Here is a 24591-nt window from a genome sequence, read left to right as displayed (position 1 = left end):
TATATGATCTGGCAGTTCTCCAACCCATTGCCAAAGCGACTAGTTAGTCTTGTTCAGCAAGTGTCAAGAGTCTTTGAGGTCGATTATCACTGCCCTCACCTGCTTTTAATGTGGGGGTAAAGGTTTCAAAGTGAGATTATTAACCTTACCGCCCCATTAACAGCAGTGATGCAGCTAGCTCATAGAATCATAGAATTTTACAACATGGAAGGAGGCCCTTCAGCCCATCATGTCCACACCGGCCATCCAGCCTAATCTTTCCTTCTGGCTCTTGGTCCATAGCCATGAAGGTTACTGCATTTCAAGTTCATATCCAAGTACTTTTTAAATGTTTTGAGGGATTCTGCCTCCTTTCAGGCAGCGATTTCCACATCCTCACCACCCTTGGGGTGAAAACACGTTCCTCATATCCCCTCTAACCTTTGTATCTCTTATCTGATCTATCCCCTTTGAATCCCTCAGCCAAAGGGATTGATGCCTTCTTATCTGTTCTATCTAGATGCCTCAAAGCTTTATACATCCCATTTTAAAGGGCTGGGTATCCAAGATGTCCACTGATTCAGGCAATAAGCCATTTTAGTATGAAGTAGGGTGGCCATTTTTGAAGCTGGCTGCAAGCTGGACATTACTGAGATACAGATATTCCAGTTTACAAGGTGCCTGGAGAGGCCAGAGAATTTGGAAAAGGAGAGAGAAAAGCAGTGTTAATAAAACACACTATTACAGCCTTAGAAAGAGCAGATGCCAGGAAGGGTGAGCAGGCAGTAGAAACTGCCTGGGCCACATTGAGAATTAGATAAAGGCGTAAGGCAGAGATGCAGATCACTGATAGCAGCGATGAAGCAGCATAAACATGGAGATTAGAGAAACTTGTTGCAAAAGCACAGTGCTGATAATGGGAGATTTTCATTTTCACAAAGAAGCAAAACAGTTCAAGATCCATTTTGCCAATTCCTTAAGTAAACACGAGACAACTTTTTTGGAACAAAGTGTTCTTCAATCAACAAGAGAACAGGCCATGCTACATTCAAGGATGAACTCTGAGCCAAAATTAATTAATAATCTAACAGTAAGGAAACATCCAGTTAACCGGAAACATGATTGGATTCAATATCAGGCTCAGGAGGGAGAAGGGTACATCACAAACCAAGGTTTCAAGTTTAGGTAATGTTAACTCTGAAGGGATGAGGCAAAGATTGGCCACAGTGAACTGGTAAAACTGCAGGTAAGCAGTGGGAGGTGTTCAAAGAAGTCTGTGCATACCATTAAAGCTCCTTTTGTATAATTAAACAACCTTGACCAACAAAAGAAGTGAGAGATTGTATAAAACTAAAATAAAACATTTATATGAATGCAAAGAATAGCGGGGACTTCATGGAATAGGAGCTGTACAAAGAATAGAAAAGGGGTATTAAGATAGTAGTAAGAACTGCAAAATATAATGAGAGAACTGCTATCAAGGACAACATTAAAACTTTTATAAGTATAACAAAATAAAGAGGATGGATAAGAGTAATGTGAGCCCCTTAAAGACAGACTCAGGGAATATTGTCATTGAAAACAAGGAAATGGTAGACTTGCTGATTATGAATTTGTGTCAGTCTTCACAGTGGAGGAATAGGATAATGAGACTTTTTTCATTCTTTCATGGGTTGTGGGTGTCACTGGCAAGGCCAGCATTTGTTACCCATCCCCAATTGCCCCTGAACTGAGTGGCTTGCAAGGCTATTTCATATGGCAGTTAAGAGTCAACCACATTACTGTGGGTCCGGAGTCACATGTAGGCCAGACCAGGTAAGGACAGCAGATTTCCTTCCCTAAAAAACATCAGTCAACCAGGTCAGTTTTTATGACAATCAGCAAAGGTTTCGTGGCCACTATTACTGAGACTAGCTTCCAATTCCATATTAATAATTATGTTTAAATGCCATCAGCCTCTGTGGTGGGATTGGAACCTTTGTCCCCAGGACACTAGTCCGGCCTCTGGATTTCTATTCCAGCTGACATTAACCGTCTCCCCCCATGAAATAAGATATGAGGAAAATTAAAAATAGATTAAGGACAGGAACTTACTTGGTTTAATATAAGTAACATAAAGGTAAAGGGGAAAAATAATGAGACTGAAGATGGAAAATTCACGGTGAAGGATTCCAGCTCAGGATATTAAAAGATCTAGGTGGAGAAATGGCCAACGCTTTAATCAATGCTTGAATCAAGAATCATCACTTAGGATTAGAAATGTCCCAATTTCACTCATTAGTGTAGGAGAGATAAATTCAGAAATTATGGGTATATTAGTTGAACATCAGTTTGGGAAACTTACTAGAAGCTGTCATTATGGACAGAGTGATCAAGTGCTCAGACAAATTTGTGATGATTAAAGAGAATCATTGTGGATATGCAAAGAGTAGGTTGTTTCTAATGAACGTGGTTGAATTTTTGAGAAGGAACTAACATAATAGATGAGGGGCTGTGTTTTTGGGGATTTATGAAAGGCTATTGATAAAGAGATTGTCAGACGTCATGGAATTGGAAGCATCTTGGTGACATGGGTAAAGAGTGGATTAGAAGGTAGGGAGTAGGGCTAATGAGTGTGTACTTCAATCAGTGGGGATGTGACTATAGTAATATCACCCAGGGATCAGGACTACACTCTCAACTTTTTGCTGCATTTATAAATGACATAAATGAAGGGTTAGAGAGCTGTAGATCCAAGTGACAATGCTAATTTAAATTGCAAAACTAAGTTGAATTGAGAAAAAATGGTGTCGATGCGAACAGAAATTGCAAAGAGACATTGATAGGTTAAGCAGTGAGCAAAACTGCTTCAGGTAGAGTTCAGTATGGAGGAATGTGAGATCATTCACTTTGGACCAAAGAGAGATATTTTTCTCTTGAGTATTTTTTGAAATGGCGAGAAATGTGGAACTGTGAGGTGGCAGAAAGATTTAAGGGTCCATTTTTGTTTGTTCATTGGACATGGGCCGTGCTGGCAAGGCTTGTGTTTATATTCCATGTTTAACTGCCCTTGAGCAGGTGGTGGTGAGCCACCTTTTTGAACACTACAGTCCATGTGCTGTAGGTGCACCTACAGTGCTAATTAGGAAGGGAGTTCCAGGATTTTGATCCAAACAGCAGTGAAGGAATGATGATACATTTCCAAGTCAGGATGGCTTATTGCTATTTATTGAAACATTGACCTTTATCTTAAGGAGGCTGGAATACAAAAGGGTGAGAATTATGGGCGGAATCAGTTTACCTTAATCCCTACTGGTTATGGCGAGACCATTTTCACATTTGTAACCTGAGTCTCTAAATGGTGTGTCCGGCAGTTGCTTTTTACCAGAGAAAATCAATTGTCATCTTGCCTCTGGGCTCCCTGACCAATTAGGGAGGGCAGGTGGGATGATGCGTCCACTCTGTCAAAGGAAGGATTTTTACTTAAAGGGACCACAGCATGGGTCACAAGAATTTAGAAGCACTTGGATTTTTGAGGCTGTAGCCACCACAAGAATGGAGAGGAGGACACCTGGGAAGGCTGCGCCCCTGCGTCTCTCACCCTTACCTGGAGGATCTGAGGGACTGTGGTGAGGTGGTGTTCCCTGAGGACAGGAGAAAGATGCCAACCTCTCTAACCAGCAGGTGTGAATGGAAGTGGCCGAGGAAGTCAGCAGCATGAGTGTGCCCCCTTGAACCTCGAGATAGTGCGCCAGGAGGATCCAGGACCTCAGGAGGGTTGAAAAGGTGAGTGGCGTAAGAGGTGCCAAAATCCCACACGCTGACTTTCCCAGCATTCTCCTACACAGCATGCCTTAGGTCAACACACCTTGCAGCTCCACTCTCTCGCACTCCGGGCATACCCACCTGAGTGGCCAACACTCACACTCACTCTCACCTTCAGCCTATTGCCCTCTTGCACCCATGCTTTATGGGCACCCTCTAGACATGTCCTTCCCCCCACACCTCACAAACCATTATGACCACACTCACAGTTCGCTGCTTTGTTGCCTTGCAGGAGAAGAGAGCACTCAACTCAATGAGAGGCAGAGATCTGGATGGCCTGGGGTTTGGCCCTCAAATGACAGGAACCTCAACCACTGTTCACGATGCATCTCCACCTGCTCCACCGACAAGTAAGTCTTGTTCCAGGAGGTTGCAGATATCAGCAGCAACCTGAGATCCTAAGCCTCCTGAGGCACTAGTGCTCAGGCATGTCAAGAGAGCTAATCCCATGCTGGTAGGCCTTGTTTTGGGGGCCTCGCCTTCTTCCAGCTGGATCTCGCTGCCCGTCTCCTCTACCCTGTGGAGCAACATGCAACTGAGGAGAAGACAGACACTGTGGAGTGACATGTAGCTGAGGAGAAGACAGACACTGTGGAGTGACATGTAGCTGAGGGGGAGGCAGACACCGTGGAGTGATATGTAGCTGAGGAGAAGGCAGACACTGTGGAATGATATGTAGCTGAAGAGAAAGCAGACACTGTGGAGTGACATGTAACTGAGGAGAAGGCAGGCACTGTGGAGTGGCATGTAGCTGAGGAGAAGGCAGACACTGTGGAGTGACATGTAGCTAAAGAGAGGGCAGGCACTGTGGAGTGACATGTAGCTGAGGAGAAGGCAGGCACTGTGGAGTGACATGTAGCTGAGGAGAAGGCAGACACTGTGGAGTGACATGTAGCTGAGGAGAAGACAGGCACAGTGGAGTGACATGTAGCTGAGGAGAAGGCAGACACTGTGGAGTGACATGTAGCTGAGGAGAAGGCAGACACTGTGGAGTGACATGTAGCTAAAGAGAGGGCAGGCACTGTGGAGTGACATGTAGCTGAGGAGAAGGCAGGCACTGTGGAGTGACATGTAGCTGAGGAGAAGGCAGACACTGTGGAGTGACATGTAGCTGAGGAGAAGACAGGCACAGTGGAGTGACATGTAGCTAAAGAGAAGGCAGACACTGTGGAGTGACATGTAGCTGAGGAGAAGGCAGGCACTGTTGAGTGACATGTAGCTGAAGAGGAGGCAGGCACTGTGGAGTGACATGTAGCTGAGGAGAAGGCAGGCACTGTGGAGTGACATGTAGCTGAGGAGAAGGCAGGCACTGTGGAGTGACATGTAGCTGAGGAGAAGGCAGACACTGTGGAGTGACATGTAACTGAGGAGAAGGCAGGCACTGTGGAGTGACATGTAGCTGAGGAGACGGCAGACACTGTGGAGTGATATGTAGCTGAGGAGAAGGCAGACACTGTGGAGTGACATGTAGCTGAGGAGAAGGCAGGCACTGTGGAGTGACATGTAGCTGAGGAGAAGGCAGACACTGTGGAGTGACATGTAACTGAGGAGAAGGCAGGCACTGTGGAGTGACATGTAGCTGAGGAGAAGGCAGGCACTGTGGAGTGATATGTAGCTGAGGAATGGCAGACACTGTGGAGTGACATGTAGCTGAGGAGAAGGCAGGCACTGTGGAGTGACATGTAACTGAAGAGAAGGCAGGCACTGTTGAGTGACATGTAGCTGAAGAGAAGGCAGACACTGTGGAGTGGCATGTAGCTGAGGAGAAGGCAGGCACTGTGGAGTGACATGTAGCTGAGGAGAAGGCAGGCACTGTGGAGTGACATGTAGCTGAGGAGAAGGCGACACTGTGGAGTGACATGTAGCTGAAGAGGAGGCAGGCACTGTGGAGTGACATGTAGCTGAGGAGAAGGCAGACACTGTGGAGTGACATGTAGCTGAGGAGAAGGCAGACACTGTGGAGTGACATGTAGCTGAGGAGAAGGCAGGCACTGTGGAGTGACATGTAGCTGAGGAGAAGGCAGACACTGTGGAGTGATATGTAACTGAGGAGAAGGCAGGCACTGTGGAGTGACATGTAACTGAGGAGAAGGCAGGCACTGTGGAGTGACATGTAACTGAGGAGAAGGCAGGCACTGTGGAGTGACATGTAGCTGAGGAGAAGGCAGGCACTGTGGAGTGACATGTAGCTGAGGAGAAGGCAGGCACTGTGGAGTGACATGTAGCTGAGGAGAAGGCAGGCACTGTGGAGTGACATGTAACTGAGGAGAAGGCAGGCACTGTGGAGTGACATGTAGCTGAGGAGAAGGCAGACACTGTGGAGTGACATGTAGCTGAAGAGGAGGCAGACACTGTGGAGTGATATGTAACTGAAGAGAAGGCAGGCACTGTTGAGTGACATGTAGCTGAAGAGAAGGCAGACACTGTGGAGTGACATGTAGCTGAAGAGGAGGCAGACACTGTGGAGTGATATGTAACTGAGGAGAAGGCAGACACTGTGGAGTGATATGTAACTGAGGAGAAGGCAGACACTGTGGAGTGACATGTAGCTGAGGAGAAGGCAGACACTGTGGAGTGACATGTAACTGAAGAGAAGGCAGGCACTGTTGAGTGACATGTAGCTGAAGAGAAGGCAGACACTGTGGAGTGGCATGTAGCTGAAGAGGAGGCAGGCACTGTGGAGTGACATGTAGCTGAGGAGAAGGCAGGCACTGTGGAGTGACATGTAGCTGAGGAGAAGGCAGGCACTGTGGAGTGACATGTAGCTGAGGAGAAGGCAGACACTGTGGAGTGATATGTAACTGAGGAGAAGGCAGGCACTGTGGAGTGACATGTAGCTGAGGAGAAGGCAGGCACTGTGGAGTGACATGTAGCTGAGGAGAAGGCAGACACTGTGGAGTGACATGTAACTGAGGAGAAGGCAGACACTGTGGAGTGACATGTAGCTGAGGAGAAGGCAGGCACTGTGGAGTGACATGTAGCTGAGGAGAAGGCAGGCACTGTGGAGTGACATGTAGCTGAGGAGAAGGCAGACACTGTGGAGTGATATGTAGCTGAAGAGGAGGCAGGCACTGTGGAGTGACATGTAGCTGAAGAGGAGGCAGGCACTGTGGAGTGACATGTAGCTGAGGAGAAGGCAGGCACTGTGGAGTGACATGTAGCTGAGGAGAAGGCAGACACTGTGGAGTGATATGTAGCTGAAGAGGAGGCAGGCACTGTGGAGTGATATGTAGCTGAGGAGAAGGCAGGCACTGTGGAGTGATATGTAACTGAGGAGAAGGCAGACACTGTGGAGTGACATGTAGCTGAGGAGAAGGCAGACACTGTGGAGTGACATGTAGCTGAGGAGAAGGCAGGCACTGTGGAGTGATATGTAGCTGAAGAGGAGGCAGGCACTGTGGAGTGATATGTAGCTGAGGAGAAGGCAGGCACTGTGGAGTGATATGTAACTGAGGAGAAGGCAGACACTGTGGAGTGATATGTAACTGAGGAGAAGGCAGACACTGTGGAGTGACATGTAGCTGAGGAGAAGGCAGGCACTGTGGAGTGACATGTAACTGAGGAGAAGGCAGACACTGTGGAGTGACATGTAGCTGAGGAGAAGGCAGACACTGTGGAGTGACATGTAGCTGAGGAGAAGGCAGGCACTGTGGAGTGACATGTAACTGAGGAGAAGGCAGACACTGTGGAGTGACATGTAGCTGAGGAGAAGGCAGGCACTGTGGAGTGATATGTAACTGAGGAGAAGGCAGACACTGTGGAGTGATATGTAACTGAGGAGAAAGCAGACACTGTGGAGTGATATGTAACTGAGGAGAAGGCAGACACTGTGGAGTGACATGTAACTGAGGAGAAGGCAGGCACTGTGGAGTGACATGTAGCTGAGGAGAAGGCAGGCACTGTGGAGTGATATGTAACTGAGGAGAAGGCAGGCACTGTGGAGTGACATGTAGCTGAGGAGAAGGCAGGCACTGTGGAGTGACATGTAGCTGAGGAGAAGGCAGGCACTGTGGAGTGACATGTAGCTGAGGAGAAGGCAGGCACTGTGGAGTGACATGTAGCTGAGGAGAAGGCAGACACTGTGGAGTGATATGTAACTGAGGAGAAGGCAGGCACTGTGGAGTGACATGTAGCTGAGGAGAAGGCAGGCACTGTGGAGTGACATGTAGCTGAGGAGAAGGCAGGCACTGTGGAGTGACATGTAGCTGAGGAGAAGGCAGGCACTGTGGAGTGACATGTAACTGAGGAGAAGGCAGGCACTGTGGAGTGACATGTAACTGAGGAGAAGGCAGACACTGTGGAGTGATATGTAACTGAGGAGAAAGCAGACACTGTGGAGTGATATGTAACTGAGGAGAAGGCAGACACTGTGGAGTGATATGTAACTGAGGAGACGGCAGACACTGTGGAGTGACATGTAACTGAGGAGAAGGCAGACACTGTGGAGTGACATGTAACTGAGGAGAAGGCAGACACTGTGGAGTGACATGTAACTGAGGAGAAGGCGGGCACTGTGGAGTGACATGTGGCTGAGGGGGTGGCAGCTTGTGTAGCTGTTGTGTTGCTCGTGCTGCTCCTGGAGCTTGTGATGGTAGTGGTGTGGCTTCTGCTTTTGCCCCTCAGCAGAGGTGGAAAGTGCAGCTGCATAAGCTGCTCCCACACTGTATTGAACACTGGTGGCAGGGAAGTGTAGCTGAGGGTAGCTGATGTGCTGGACAGGCGAAGTACTTTCCAAACAGTTGGTAATCACCTGTCATACAGGGAAAGCACTATCTGAGAGAAGGAGTGTTTTGAACAGCAGTCTCCACCTGGACATGGCTGCAGCTCTTCAGTATAACTGACCAATGTCTTCTCAGTCTATCAGCTTCGCTGAAGAAGCTCTTGCTGCTATGCGCTTGCCTCTGTGACTGACAAGTTGCTGGAAGGTCAAGAAACAACCTTTCTGACTAGGAAATTCAGGGTTAAGGCAGCTAATATTTGGCAAATAGCAAACTTAGCCACCTCTTAATTACTTACCAGTAGATCCAATGGAGTACCCTGCTCACCTTCAATCTCGGCCTGAGGAAAACCAGAAGAGGGGATCATGCTGGGATCCCAACCCAACATCAATTTCCTGGGCTTTACCATCCCACTCGGTCCAACATCTGTTTGCAGTACTGGGACAATTCTACCCTATTTTATATTAATGTTGAGTTCTGGTTCGATACTATTTATAGCACTGGATTCAGTACTGGCCCACACCTCAGAAGGGTCTCAGAGGGACACAGGATAGATCAAAGCGCACTGACTTGAGGGATGTTATGACTCAGGCTATTTACTTTATATAAAACATTATCTATGTTTTTTAATATTCCCCTGCAAATACCTGTTTAAAGCTCTTCCCTATTTGAATTATGCTATAGGGGAGTGTGAATGGTCATGAATATGATAGTACAATATGCAGCAAAGCCGTACAGCAACTTATTGTTATAAAGCACGGTTACTGGAATAAAAGCTTAACAAAGCACTTCACAGGAATGTAATCAGACAACATTTAAAACCGAGCCACATCTGTGAGCAAATATTAAGCAAAAAGGTATATTTAAAGGAGCAGCTTAAAACAGGGCAGACAGGTGGAGATGTGGAGAGATTTGGGAGCAAGTTCCGCAGGTTAGGGCTGAGGCAGCTAAAGAAAAGGCTGTCGATGGCGTAACAACAGAAATAAATCACGTGCAAGAAGCCAGAATTGACGGAGGGCTGTAGGACTGGTGGAATTTACAGAGATAGTGAGAGACAAGGCAAGTAACATTGACACCACACAAGTGCCAGGCAATGACCATCTCCAAAAAGAGAGAATCTAACCATCGCCTCTTGACGTTCAATGGCATTACCATCACTGAATCCCCCACTATCAACATCCTGGGCATTACCATTGACCAGAAACTGAACTGGACTAACCATATAAATACTGTGGCTACAAGAGCAGGTCAGAGGCTAGGAACCCTGTGACGAGTAACTCACTTCCTGACTCCCCAAAGCCTGTCCACCATCTACAAGGCACAAGTCAGGAGTGTGATAGAATACTTTCCGCTTGCCTGGATGAGTGCATCTTCAACAACACTGAAGAATCTCAACACCATCCAGGACAAAGCAGTCCACTTGATTGGCACCCTATCTGCAAACATTCACTTCCTCCACCACTGACAAACAGTGGCAGCAGAGTGTACCATCTACAAGATATACGGCAGGAACTCACCAAGCCTCCTTAGACAGCACCTTCCAAACCCACAATGTCTACCACCTAGAAAGACAAGGGCAGCAGGTGTACGGGAACACCACCACCTGCAAGTTTGTCCAAAGCCACTCACCATCCTGACTTGGAAATATATTGTCGTTCCTTCACTGTCACTGGAGCCCCCTTCCTAACAACACTGTGGGTGTGACATCACCACATGGACTGCAGCGGTTCACGAAGGAAGCTCACCACCACTTTCTCAAGGGCAATTAGAAATGAGTGATAAATGGTGGCCTGGTCAGCAATGCCTACAGCCATGAATGAATTAAAAAAAGGCTAGGGAGGAATTTGAACACAGGGATCAGAATGTTAAAATCGAGGTGTTCCTGGACTGGAAAGCAACGTTGGTGAGTGAGCACAGGGGAGATAGGTGAATAGGACTTGTGCAATGGGAATTAGTTTTTTGGATATGCCCAAGTCTACAAAAGGCGGGAGGTCGGCCAAGAGGGCATTGGAACAGTGGGCCCTAGGGGCAACAAAACATGAATAAGAGTTTCAGCAGCAGTTAAGCTGAGGCAGGGCTGGAGATGGGCAATATCATAGAGGTGGAAGTAGACAGTTTTGGTGATGGAGCAGATCTGGCTTGAAAGCTTTGCTTAGGGTTAAATGGCACTGTCTAAACAAATAATGAATTAAAATGCCTGTATTTTTCCAGTTCAATATGTCTATGATTTAAAAACATTAACATCTACAGAAGATATGGCTTATATTATAACAGATGGACTGGTGAATACATTTAAATTAACATTCAGCTCACTGAGGAACCAGGTACTGAATAGGCAAAGGTTTGTCAACATAATTTTATCAAAGTTGGGGGATCTGAGCTGTGTTTTGCACAATTCCAATGTATGACTGCCCCTGGCACTCAGTAATGCACAACATCTTCTGAGCAAAATCCCTCCAAGCAATAGACTGTATAACTATCTGATTAAAAAAAGGAACCCTACATGATGTCTCAGTGCCTGATGTCTCTTTACCACCCCCCAGCATCAGCTGGGGACTGATAGGCTGTTCAGCATCTCACGTGGCCTCTCCTGACACCAACCTGGGGAGCAGCTGCACAGAGAACTGTTCAGAACTAATGAATGAAACCATCTGTGTATTTGGGAGCTTTGTGAGGTGACTACAAGGGATGGAGAGAGGGAATTGGTGAGCATCTCACTGTGCTCTGGACGCCTCCTGAACACAAAGCTCACAATCTGGGTGAGCAACATCGTTTATTCAAGAAAATGTAAGTTCTTAGCAAAAAATAGCATAGAATAGAAGGGTCAAATATCGTGTATTGATTGTACATGTTTTGTGTGCTGTACAAAAGCTACAAGCAGCTGAAACTTTCCAACATAACTGTTTTATATATGTGTATATTCATATATATGACATATATAATATATAAATAATCTTTAACCCCTTCCTCCCCCAGCGTATTTATAATGCTGATGGATATTCTTCTTCATTTGAAGCTGCTCATTTGAATTATTGGTTATGTTGAATTGAAATTAAGAAAATAAATCTCTCCTACTGTTTATTTAAATTATTTAATACAAAATGACTGGATGATTTGACTTTTATCTGTGTAAAAATGACTTTGAGTTAACAAAAGCTGGCTGCACTTGCTATGTCTTACTCTCAAGGACTGTGACACTTGTCAGTAGGTATTCAAAATGCTTTGGGTCTAAGTCTAGACTTGCGATAGTGAATCAAGTTATGAATCAGGACCTTTACTATATAAAGCAGTGTGTTTTCTCATGTCCTTGGGACAAGAAGTGGAAGGGATGAGGAGATTCATGCAGATCTGGTGTGTTTTTAATCTATTTAGGAATATTATTTCTGTCTCAGAATAATGCTGCTGTTGGAAAACATTTTGTGATAGAATTACTGGGGCTGAAGCTAAAGGTTCTTTTTTGTCCTTTCTACATGATGTCCAAAAACAGGATCGATAACATCGCACATACTTCTCTCTCGTGAAGTATCACACACCGGAGTACAACACATTGTAAACCTGATTAGATTCTAGACAGACTGAGTTACAGGCTGTGTTGGAGGAATGAAATGGCTTAAATGTTGAAATCCATTAGACTAAAGAAGGGGAACTATCTATCAGGATTTTGTCTGCAGACCACCCCACCCTCTCACTGACTCCGCTGGCCTGATTGGAAAATGCACATATGGGTGTCAGTCAAGGCTCAGTGGTAGCGCTCGCACCTCTGAGTCAGATTGTCTCAGCTCCGCTCCAGGAACTCAAGCACAAAATTCAATTGACACTCCAGTGTGGTGCTGAAAGAATGCTGAACTGGAGGAGCTGCTGTGTTTTGAATGAGACTTTTTTATGCATTCATGGGATGTGGGTGTTGCTGACTAGGCCAGCATTTATTGACCATCCCTAATTTCCCTTGAGAAGGTGGTGGTGAGCTGCCTTCTTGAACTGCTGCAGTCCATGTGGTGTAGGTACAACCATAGTGCTGTTAGGGAGGGCGTTCTAGGATTTTGACCTGGGGCAATGAAAGAAGGTGATATATTTCCAATTCAGGATGGTGGTGTTCCCATGTATCTGCTGCCCTTGTCTTTCTAGATGGTACCGGTCGTGGGTTTGGAATGTGCTGTCTAAGGAGGCTTGGTGAATTCCTGCAGTGCATCTTGTAGATGGCACACAATGCTGCTTCGGTGGTGGAGGGAGCGAATGTTTGTGGATGTGGTGCCAATCAAGCGGGCTGCTTTGTCCTGGACGGTGTCAAGTTTCTTGAGTGTTTTTGGAGCTTCACTTATCCAGGCAAGTGGAGAGTATTCCATCACACTCCTGACTTATGCCTTGTAGATGGTGGACAGGCTTTGGGGATCAGGGGGTGAGTTATTCTCCACAGGATTTCTATCCCCTGACTTGCTTGTAGCCACAGTATTTATATGGCTGGTCCAGTTCAGTTTATGGTCAATGGTAACCCCCCAAGGATATTGATATTTGGAGATTCAGCGATGGTAATGCCATTGAGTGTCAAGGGGCAATGGTTAGATTCTCTCTTTTTGGAGATGGTCATTGCCTGGCAGTTGTGTGGCACGAATGTTACTTGCCATTTGCCATCCCAAGTCTGGATATTGTCCAGATCTTTCTGCATTTGGACATGGACTGCTTCAGCACCTGAAGAGTCGTGAATGGTGCTGAACATTGTGCAATCATCAGCGAACATCCCTACTTCTGACCTTATGATGGAAGGAAGGTCATTGATGAAGCCGCTGAAGATAGTTGGGCCAAGGACACTACCCTGAGGAACTTCTGCAGTCCTGCAGGGAACTGAGGTGATTGATCTCAAACAACCACAACCATCTCCCTTTGTGTTAGTTATGACTCCAACCAGTGGAGAGTTTTCTCCCTGACTCCCATTGATTCCAGTTTTGCTAGGGCTGCTTGATGCTACACTCAGTCAAGTGCGGCCAGATTGTGTTGGCCAATATTTATCCCTCACAAACATCACCAAAATAGATAACCTTGTAATTATCACATTGATATTTCTGATACCTCATTGTGCACCATTGACTGCTGTGTCCGTTACAACTCTGACAGCATTATTTCATTGGCTATGAAGCTGGTTTGGACATTCTAAGATTATGAAAGTCACTATATAAATGATTTCTCTCTTTCTTTTAATTAATCTTCAGTGGAAGCTTCAGAGTAATATTTTCAATTTTATACAACATTTGCAATTTACTTTCACATAAACTAATTGATGTGCAATGGAGCATTTCTAATTGATGTTTCACAGACTTTGAGTCCTTCAGCCCTTAGGACAAATAGTTATTATGTGGACACACAGTCGCTGCTAGGGTTTGCTATTCATGCAGTTCTGATACTTAGTGTTGAGTCAAAAGCTTAACAGTGGTGAGGGATTTCAGCCAGCAAGTCAGGGCCCTAGAAGATCAGTGGAATTCAAGGGTTAAGGTCTGGGTGTCAAATCAATCTACCAGCAGAATTTGAGCTGTAGAATGGGAGATCAGTGGAATTCAGTGATTCAGGTCAGGAGACTGCTTGGCCAGAAGGATTCAGGGCTAGGTGTCAGTGGGAGTCAGAGGCTTGAGTTGAGAGAACAGCAGTAAATAACTTTGTTCAGGAACTAAAGGGAGTTGGACATTGACATTGGGAGATCAGCAAGAATCAGGGTTTCTAGGGCTAGGAGATCAGTAAAGGTCAGGGATTGAGGTCAAGGAGACAAATGGAATTCAAAGATTGAGGCCAGGGAACAAAAAGGAGTCAGTGATTGAAAGCCAGAGGACCAATAAGCATCAGGGATTGAGGCCTAGGGGACCAAGAAGAATCAGGGATTGAGACCCAGAAGATCAATAGGAGTCAGGTATTGAGACCCAGGGAACCAATGGGAGTCAGGGGAGGAAGTGGGGGGACCAATGGGAGTCAGGGATTGAGGCTGGGTTGGGCGTGAGGGGTCAAGGGTTGTGGGGTGTTGAGGTGGGGGGGTTAAGGGACTAGATGAAGGTTCCATTGATATGAGAATCTGTGCCATTTTTTGCTGTATATATCTCTACAGGCAATTTAAAGTGACTGTTATTGTGCATTGCTCCTGCTTATTTTTAATGGGCTGATAAGACTTCCGGCAACCTTTTCAATACCACCATTATTTCTTTATTTTTAGTTCTTTATCTGGCCATCGTTCTCATCACTTCTTTTTCTTACCTTTCAGCTACTATTATATCCACAAAATCCTCATATTTTAATACTCTTATCCTATTTCACCTTATTCTCCAGAGGTTAGATTTTATACTCTTCTGCCAACATGCTTAAAGTTCGGGAGCACCTGGATGGCCAGCGGGTGGTCTTCCTGCCATCTACATGCCCGCCCCAACTTGCCTGAAACTTTAAGGGGAGGGGGGAAGGGGCCCACCCCACCCACCCCGCCCACCCCACGCACCCCACCCACCCTTCGGCCTATTGGAGTCCCTTAAGTGACCAATTAATGGTCATTAATGACCTCATCTCACCCGTGCCAGTATTTTACCCACATCGAGGGGAGATCCACACCATGTGGGAAACCCAGCAGCTTTAGTCGTGTGGGCTGGTGTCTTGCAACAGGGGAGACCTCCTCTGGGGGCCTCCTGAGTTCATCGGAGACACCACCCAATGATCATTCCTCCTATTAGCCTCCCTAAGGCCTCTTGAACCCACCCTCTTCACTCACTCTTCCTCATCCCCATTCATCCCCCTATGCCGTGACTCCCAATCCTGGGCTAAGACAGATAGTCCTTCTGGGCTCCTCAGCAATGGGGGCTGCTTGCATGCCAGTAATGGCTCCTGGTGGCGCTGCTGATACTACAGAGCTGCCGGCCAATCCAACTGAATTGCCAACCAATCCCGAAAAAGGTGCGGAAGTCTCACCCTTAAGCAATTAACGCTGCTTCCAGCATTAAATTTCTGCGGGGATCGTGGGCAAGTTCCCCCCGACTTTTAAGCTGGGTCGGGGGCGGGGGGCACCACCCCTCATAAAATCCCGCCCCATTTCCCCTGGAAGCAATCTATCTGGCTGTGATTTGGTTCCACTTATTGCTGGTCCCTTCCCTTTTAATCAGCCTTTATAGCTGAAGATCACTGATGAATGCTGACAGGATATTTGACTGCAGGGCAGCCTAGTCAGAATTCATTCTCACTCAATCTCCAGAAAGATGTATTTTACCTTCAGAATTAATACATGGCAGTCAGCAGTAGGATTCCTCCCCCTCCCCCTCAATCAAGGGCACCAAATTGTGGCATCCTCATTTGGTAATGAGGCTGAGATCAGCTAACTGAGCACAATAGAGGAATGGTACCTGAGAACATCAGCTCTGTATGGCTCAGTACAACACTGAGTTTCTAATTGATTTTGTTTCATTTGTGTAGTTGCTGATCCCAGTCTGAGGCTCTGCGGCCTCCATCAACATTGTCACAATGACCCCACTAATATTTCTTTGTTGTACTCTGAGAGGGTATTGAGTGATTCAGAAGAGGAAGGTATTAGTCAAAAATGGAAGAGAATGGGATCAAGGGGGCAGTGTTGGTGAAAAGACAAAAAACAGAAAGTAGTGGTGAATGGTTGCTTTTCAGATCAGGAGGAAATATAAAGTTGTGTGCCCCAGCATTGGGACTACTGCTTTTTCAGGTATATATTTAAGACGTGGACTTTGGTTTATAGGGTATAATTTTAATATTTGCAGATAGCATGAAACTCAGCAATGTAGCAAATACAGAGGGTGATAACAGACTTCAGGAAGACATCGGCTGCAAAATGGACACACACATAGCAGATAAAATTTAATGCAGAGAAGGAGAAAAGCGATGCATTTTAGTAGGAAGAATGAGGAGAGGCAATACAATAAAATTTCTGTTATCCAGCACTCTACCAATCGGAATTCTCCATTAACTGGAATTCTGGGGTTGGGTCTGTTGGGTGTTTTTGGCTGGAGGTGTTAAACTCACTGATAGTTGCTATCAGCAACCTGTTTTCATTCTGGTCTCAGCCTCTTGCTGCTCTGCAGCACCACCTCCATCCAGTGCCCCCTCACTTGATTCGCGTGCTCCCGCACCTCTCATGAGACCTCGACACCCACGTGATCACCCTGGAATTTTCTAATTGGATGAAACGGCAGAACTCGCCTTACATTTTGGTTAGCCAATATATTTGATGAACCAGCACCTCCCATTCCCAGACCGTGCCGGATAACACAGGCTTTCCTGTATAAACAAAATGGCACATTTTTAAAAAAGGTGACAAGTACAGAAAAACCAAGGAATTTATGCACATAAACTTTTGAAGGCAGCAGGGCAAGCTGAGAGGATTATTTAAGAAGCGTATGTCATCCTCGGCTTATTGAGGCACAGAGTACAAAAGCAAGGAAGCTTTGCTAAATCTTTATAAATCACTGGTTATGCCATAGCTAAAGTGTTGTGACAAATTCTGGGCACCAGATTACTCAGGCATTGAGGCCTAGGGGAGACAGAAAGGGTGCAAGGGAGGTTTTCTATGGTATTTGGGATGCAGGACTTCAGTTACAATGAGAGACTAGAGAAGTTCCCTTTAGAGAAGGTTAAGAAGAGATTTAATCATAGTGTTAAAGTCATGAATGGATTTGATAGGGTAATTAAGGAGAATTTATTTCCAGTGGCTGAAGGGTCAGTAAGGACACAGGCTTAAGGTAATTGGCAACAGAAACAATGTCAACCTGAAGAAAAAAATGCACAGCAAATTGTTATTATCTTGAATGCAATGCCTGAAAAGGTGATGGAAGCAGATTCAATAACTTTCAAAAGATAATTGGTTAACACTTGAAGGAAAAAGAAATTGCGTATTTACGGGGAAAGAGAGGTGAAGTGGAACTAATTGGATAGCTCTTTCGAAGAACTAGCACAAACACAATGGGCTGAGTGGCCTCCAGTGCCGTATCATTCAAGGATGCTATTAAAATAAACAAAGTCAAAAGTGACCTACCTGCCCATTGCTTCCTGTGGTACTGAGCCATAAGAAGATCCCCAGCAGGGATCTCACTGTGTGCTGAATTAGCAAGTCTCACTGAAAACAGCAACCACAATTGCCTGGGGCAATGGAATCAGATCAGCTGGCCCATGCTCTTGATTCTGGTTGACATGCAGTGTACCTCTTACCCCTTCCATTGGAAAGTCTGTATGTGTGGGCACTGACTCTGGAAAGCATGGGGCTTGGCTGGGACACCCAACATCAATGGCTTCCAAAACCCAACATCTGAGCTCACACATGGGCGAGGTATTGGAGGATAACTGATGCCTGTGAGACTATAGCCAAGCAACAGTCAGAATGGAGGGACAGAGCATCGAAGGGAGATACAATTACAATGCAGAGTGCATTACTAAATATTCTTCAAAGTGAGAAAGGTCATATACTTTTAGCAAATAATTCAAGATTTAAATTCAGTGACAATCCAGATCACATCTGCACAGCGAAAGATAGTGGTGTAGTGGTATTGTCACTGGACTAGTAATCCAGAGACCCAGGGTAATGTTCTGGGGGCCTGGGTTCAAGTCCCACCTGGGCAGATGATGGAATTTGAATTTAAAACATGTGGTGTTAAAAATTTAATGATGACCATGAAACCATTGTTGATTTTTGTGAGAGCAGACCTGGTTCAATCCCTTTAGGTTCTGGCCTACATGTGACTTCAGATCAACAGCAATGTGGGTGACTCTTCAGCCATCTGAAATGGCCTAGCAAGCCACTCAGTTGTATCACAATCGCTAGAAAGTCCATTAGGAATGAAACCGGACGGACTATCTGACATCGACCTAGGCACAGTAAACAACAATGGCAAACTCAGCTCCACCGAGCCCGCCTGCCGCCTGAAAAGTTTAGGCCCTAAAATCTCTTTTCCTCATATCTCTATAACCTGCTCTCTCTCTGAAAACCCCTGTCAAGAGGCAAATGGGAAAATCACTGTTAGAGACATTGAAAAGCAAGTGCTCAACCAGTGAACTAAATACTGAAAGTGTTGGAAGACCACCTCGTGTCACCAACAAGAACTGAAAGGGATTTGGAAGACATCAATCAAAATCAACCCATCGAACGTTGTACCCTGGATTGTGCTACCGAACTGTTTTATCCCACCCTTAAAATCCATGTTTTGTGTGTCTCAAGTGTCTTGTGTGTGTGTGTGTGTGTGTGTGGTGTGTGTGTGTTTATAAGGATTTAAGTAGCGGGTAGAGTTTAAGTTATAGCGTTAGAAGTTAGCAATTCATATTTCTTTCTTTTGCCACTGGTTAACGACAGTTTGTTCAATAAACAGTTATTTATTTATTAAGTTTACAAACCTGGTGCTTGTATTCTGTTAACCTAAATTAAACAGTTAGGTAGAATTGGGGCAATCTGGTGGTTTGGTCAAACTTTTCACATTTGTTGCGGCTCAGGGAACAGTGGGGCTTGATAGTACAGCGCACTATCCCCAACGAGTTGTGACAATATCTTAGGTTAAATTAACTCAATCCCACACTTGAGCTGTGTTCAAAGGGTGTACTTGTCAAAGGATCAGTGCAGAGATTTGAGCATTTCAAATGTGGATAAGCCAACATTGCTCACACTATGAGCGATGCGATGTACAAAGTACAAAGCGCAGGTAAGTGAAAACGCGAACAAGGAAGTCGCAAAGGGTGGGATTTTACTGTACTGGGGCTACAAGTGCATGTCAGAGGCTAGGAATCCTGTGGTGAGTAACTCACCTCCTGACTCCCGAAAGCCTGTCCACCATCTACAAGGCACAAGTCAGGATTGTGATGGAATTCTCCACACTTGCCTGGATGAGTGCAGCTCCAACAACACTCAACAACCATCCAGGACAAAGCAACTTGCTATTTTGGCACCCTACCAACAAACATTCACTCCTTCCACCACTGATGCCCAATGGCAGTAGTGTGTACCATATAGAAGATGCACTGCAAAAGCTCACTGAGACTCCTCAGAGCTTCCAAACCCATGACCATCTAGAAGGACAAGGGCAGCAGATACATGGGAACACCACCAACTGCAATTCCCCTCCAAGCCACAAGCCATGCACCATCCTGATTTGGACTGTCGCTGGATCAAAATCCTGGAACTCCCTCCCTAACAGCAATGTGGGTGTACCTACACCACATGGACTACAGTGGTTCAAGAAGGCAGCTCACCACCATCTTCTCAAGGGCATTAGGGATGGGCCGAGCCAGAGATGCCCACATCCCACAATGAATAGAAAAAAATGTCAAAAATGCAATATCTTCCTCATGAAATTTTAAAATGGTTGTTAAGCTGAAATATTAACTTCAATGTAAAGTAGATGCATGATATGTGGACTCCTATTTACAACTAGATCATTCTCCATGGGTTTGGAACTGAGCATTTTTATGTGCTTGTCAATACAACATATCGAGGGATAACTCTCAAAGGGAATTTTATTTCCAACAAATCAGCTCATTAAAGATCTGCCTCAGGCATTAAGCCCATTTCCGCCTCTGGCTGTTGCTTGACCTGCACCGCAGGTAAAGAACTTGCATTTATTTTGCACCTTTCACACGTTTAGTACAACTCAAATGCCTTCACAACTAAATAACTGCTTTCAATACAACTGCTCATGTCATGTAAACAAAAGCAGCCAATTAAACACAGCATGATCCCACAAACAGCATTGAGGTACATGCTTTTCTTTGGTGGCCATTGAATTATAAATGTTGATCGGGACACTGCAAGAGCTCGGAAAAATGGGGACAGGAGGAAGCCATTCAGTCCCTGTATACCCTGATCCTGCAATTCATTCGATGATGTCTGAACCGTACCTTCTATTTACTCAACTCCATTCCACATCCTTGGGTACCTTTACCTAACCAAGATCTGTCGATCTTAGTTTTGAAAGTTTCAATTGGTCCAGTATATTTTGGAGGAGAGAGTTTCAAATTTGTTCTACCATTTGTGTGACTAGTCCTTCCTGATTTCACGCCTAAAACTCTGGCAGATGGAGTTCAATGTGTACAAGGCTGAAGCCATCTGCTCTGGTTCTGAGAAAGACAAATTGAAATATTTTTTCAATAGTGGGAGACCAGGATCTGTGGAGTAGCAAAGGGGTTGAGGAATCCATGTAAATATAAAAAGTTAGTATACAGGTATAGAAAGTGATTTTTTTTAAAAATGGCTAAAGGAAAGTTCCCTTTTCTATGAAGGAAGTCTGAAATGTAAAAGTGAGGAAATGATTCTTCATTATATATAGAGCCCACCTAGAATACTGGGTTCAGTGCTAGGCACTGCACCACAGGACAGATGTATTGGTCCTGGATCAGGTGCAGTGCAGATTCAGCAGATTTCACTCCTAAATAGACCAATTCTAATTTGAAGACTGTATCATCCTTTTTCTGAATTTCTCTCTTGTTCTGACTAAAGTAGTGATTTAAAATTTAATGTCCAGTCACTCCGATGTTCTCCAATCTGATTGCATGTTACTTGTTTCGCTATTGCACCTTTACCGGTGTCACCTCTGATTTAGCAGTAGCACTCTAGCCACTGAGTCAGAAGATTGTGAGTTGGAGTCCAATTCAGGAGACTGGAATCAAGGTTGACATTTCAGTGCAGTACTCAAGGAGTGCTGCAATACTGGAAGCACCATTTTACGGATGAGGTGTTAAGCTGTTAGCTTCATTGTTATTTCTAAATCTAAGTCTGACCCATTACCTCATTAAGCTCACTGTGCAAAAATTGGCTGCTGGGTTTGTACATTATTATAGTGACTGCACTTCAAATATACTCCATTAGCTGTCAAAATATTTTGGGACATGCTGAAGTGGGAAAGACACTATAAAAATGCAAACCTTTCTGACTTAGTCCTTGTTTGGCAAGGCCTAAATTATCTACATCAGGTTGCAATGCATTTTGCTGTATTTTAGTGACAAAACCAGTTGAGAAAACGATAACTAAGATTTCTGTATGACACTCATTATTTGAAAGGCACTCATATTAAAAAGCCTCATTTCAGTTTAAACGGTTTGAAAGATTGAAGTGAACTTATTGAAGAGCATAAGAAAGAAACTCCAAATGTTCAAAATCTGAAAGGCACCAGAACCACTCATAAAATGCACAGCAAGCTCGTCACTGTCTGGGAGATGGAAATCAGGTTACTGTTTCAGATGAGAATTCATTTCTATATACTTTGATAGAAAGAAGGAATTAAGAGGCAGCTTTTAGATTTGCCTTTGCAGTTGCTCAGGATTTCCTACTGTGCTTTCTCAATAGATTTCTTTTAAAATACGGCCACTGTTGGAATGTAGGCAAATGGGGAAAGCAATTTGCACAGAACATGGTCCCACAAACAGCAAATTCATTACCGGGTAATCTGCTTAAAGGGTATTAGTTCAGAGAGGAATGTTAAAGAGCTACGTTTATATGACACCTTTCACAACCTCAAGGTTTCCCAAAGCATTACAGCCAATAAAGTATTTTTGAAATGTGGTCACTGTTATAATACAGCAATGTTGGGCTAGAATGCCTGGAGAACTCCCTGCTCCTCCTCAAATAGTGTCATGGGATCGGAGCCAGCAGATGAGGCCTTGGTTTAATGTCCCATCCAAGAGATGGCATCCCCAACAATGAGGCATTCCCACAGTGTTGCATGTTTAATTTTGAATGAAATATTCATATTTCTCCTCCAATTTCCTCCACTGCTATCTTGAGGACAATGACTATTAATGAGGCCTGGTTCCATGGTAGCTCATACCTTCAAGTACCCTACGCACGATCATTCTTCCATTTTGAACCTGCACCTCTGAGCATTAGGATGGAGGGGAGCATAATAATTCCTGAGTGTCCACTGTTGGCAGAGAACCTCAGTAATGGTCCCTGCCCAGTGATCTACTTGTATTCAAATTTTTAAGCAGAAGATTAAGGATGGTATCATTTCCTAATATGCAAGAATAAAGTAGGCATATCTAGATTATCAGATAGATGTCCTTCACCTCTGGAACCTGTTTCAAAAGGCAACAGACGGTGATGAACTGATAATCCGCTCTATCTGAATTAATGAGTTTGGACAGAGTCAATTTAGTTTCTGATAGATAGAGGCCAATGCTACAACATTGTCCAAAATTAGGCATTAATTGTATGAATTCGCAAAAGAAATGAAAGCAACTGAAGTTGTTGATGTGGGTTTTCAAATAGCCTTTATGTTCCACATAGAATCACAGAGTGGTTACAGCACAGAAGGAGGCCATTCTGTTTTTCATGTCTATACCGGTTCTCTGCAAGAACAACTCAGCTATCCCCACTCTCCAACTCTTTTCCCATAGCTCTGAACTTTTCTTTTCTCTTCGGATGGTTATCCGATTCCATTTTGAAAGTCATACTCTCAGACAGTGCATTCCAGAAACTAGAAACGACAAGGGCAAACTCAGCCCTGTCGACCTTGCAAAGTCCTCCTTTCTAACATCTGGGGGTTAGTGCCAAAATTGGGAGAGCTGTCTCACAGACTAGTCAAGCAGCAATCTGACAGTCATACTCACAGGATCATACCTTGCAGATAATGTCCCAGACACCACCATCGCCATCCCTGGGTATGTCATGTCCCACCGGCAGGGCAGATCGGGCAGAGATGGCGGCACAGTGGTATAGAGTCACAAGGGAGTTTTCCTGGGATTCCTCAACATTGGCTCCAGACCCCATGAAGTCTCATGGCATCAGGTCAAACATGGGCAAGGAAACCCCCTGCTGATTGCCACGTATTACCCTCCCTCAGCTGATGAATCAGTGCTCCTCCATGTTGAACACCACTTGGAGGAAGCACTGAGGGTGGTAAGGGCACAGAAAGTACTCTGGTTGGGAGGCTTCATTGTCCATCACCAAGACTGGCTCAGTAGCACCACTACTGACCAAGCTAGCTGAGTCCTAAAGGACATAACTACTAGACTGGGTCTGTAGCAGGTGGTGAGGGAACCAACAAGAGGGAAAAACATACCAGACCTCACCCTCACCAACCTGCCTGCCGCAGATGCATCTGTCCATGACAGTATCTGTAGGAGTGACCATCGCACAGTCGTTGTGGAGACGAAGTCCTGCCTTCACATTGAGGATACCCTCCATCATGTTGTGTGGCACTACCACCATGCTAAATGGGATAAATTTCAAACAGATCTAGCACCTCAAGACTGGGCAACCATGAGGCGCTGTGGGCCACCAGCAGCAACAGAACTGTACTCAAACACAATCTCTAACCTCATGGCCCTGCATTTCCCCCAATCTAACATTACCATCAAGCCAGGGGATCAACCCCGTTTCAATGGAGAGTGCATTTGGGTATGCCAGGAGCAGCACCAGGCATATCTAAAAATGAGGTGCCAACTTGGTGAAGCTACAACACAGGACTACTTGCATGCCAAGCAGCATAAGCAGCAAGTGATAGAGAGAGATAAGCAATCCCACAACCAACGGATCAGGTCTATGCTCTGCAATCCTGCCACATCCAGTCATGAATGGTAGTAGACAATTAAACAACTCACTGGAGGAGGAGGCTCCACAAATATCCCCTTCCTCAATGATGGGGGAGCCCAGCACACCAGTGCAAAAGATAAGGCTGAAGCATTTGCTACAATCTTCAGGCAGAAGTGCCGAGTGGATGGTCCATCTTGGCCTCCTTTGGAAGTCCCCAGCATCACAGATGTCAGTCTTCAGCCAATTCAATTCACTGCACGTGATATCAAGAAATGGCTGAAGGCACTGGGTAGTGCAAAGGCTATGGTCCCTGGCAATATTCTGGCAATAGTACTGAAGACTTATGCTCCAGAACTTGCTGTGCCCCTAGCCAAACTGTTCCAGTACAGGTAAAACACTGGCATCTACCCGGCTATGTGGAAAATTGCCTAGATGTGTCCTGTACGTAAAAAGCAGGACAAATCCAACCCGGCCAATTACTGTTCATCAGTCTACTCTCGATCATCAGAAAAGTAATGGAAGGGGTCATCAACAGTGCTATCAAGTGGCACTTGCTTAGCAACAACCTACTCATTGGTGGTCAGTTTGGGTTCTGCCAGGATC

General features: G+C 45.2%; 1 long non-coding RNA gene across 1 annotated transcript in view; it reads left to right on the top strand.

The window, feature by feature from the left end:
* The first annotated feature begins 11131 nt into the window (after positions 1 to 11131).
* LOC144685238 (uncharacterized) overlaps positions 11132 to 24591 on the top strand; it is a 52064-nt gene continuing 38604 nt past the window's right edge. Inside the window, exon 1 of the long non-coding RNA XR_013577677.1 lies at positions 11132 to 11288. This is a non-coding gene — a long non-coding RNA (uncharacterized LOC144685238). The remainder of the gene's footprint in view (positions 11289 to 24591) is intronic.

Source organism: Cetorhinus maximus, chromosome 10, assembly GCF_964194155.1.
Source record: "Cetorhinus maximus chromosome 10, sCetMax3.hap1.1, whole genome shotgun sequence".
NCBI classification, from domain to species: domain Eukaryota; kingdom Metazoa; phylum Chordata; class Chondrichthyes; order Lamniformes; family Cetorhinidae; genus Cetorhinus; species Cetorhinus maximus.
The sequence above is the reverse complement of the archived record's forward strand: the minus strand, read 5'-3'. Positions and strand labels throughout refer to the sequence as shown.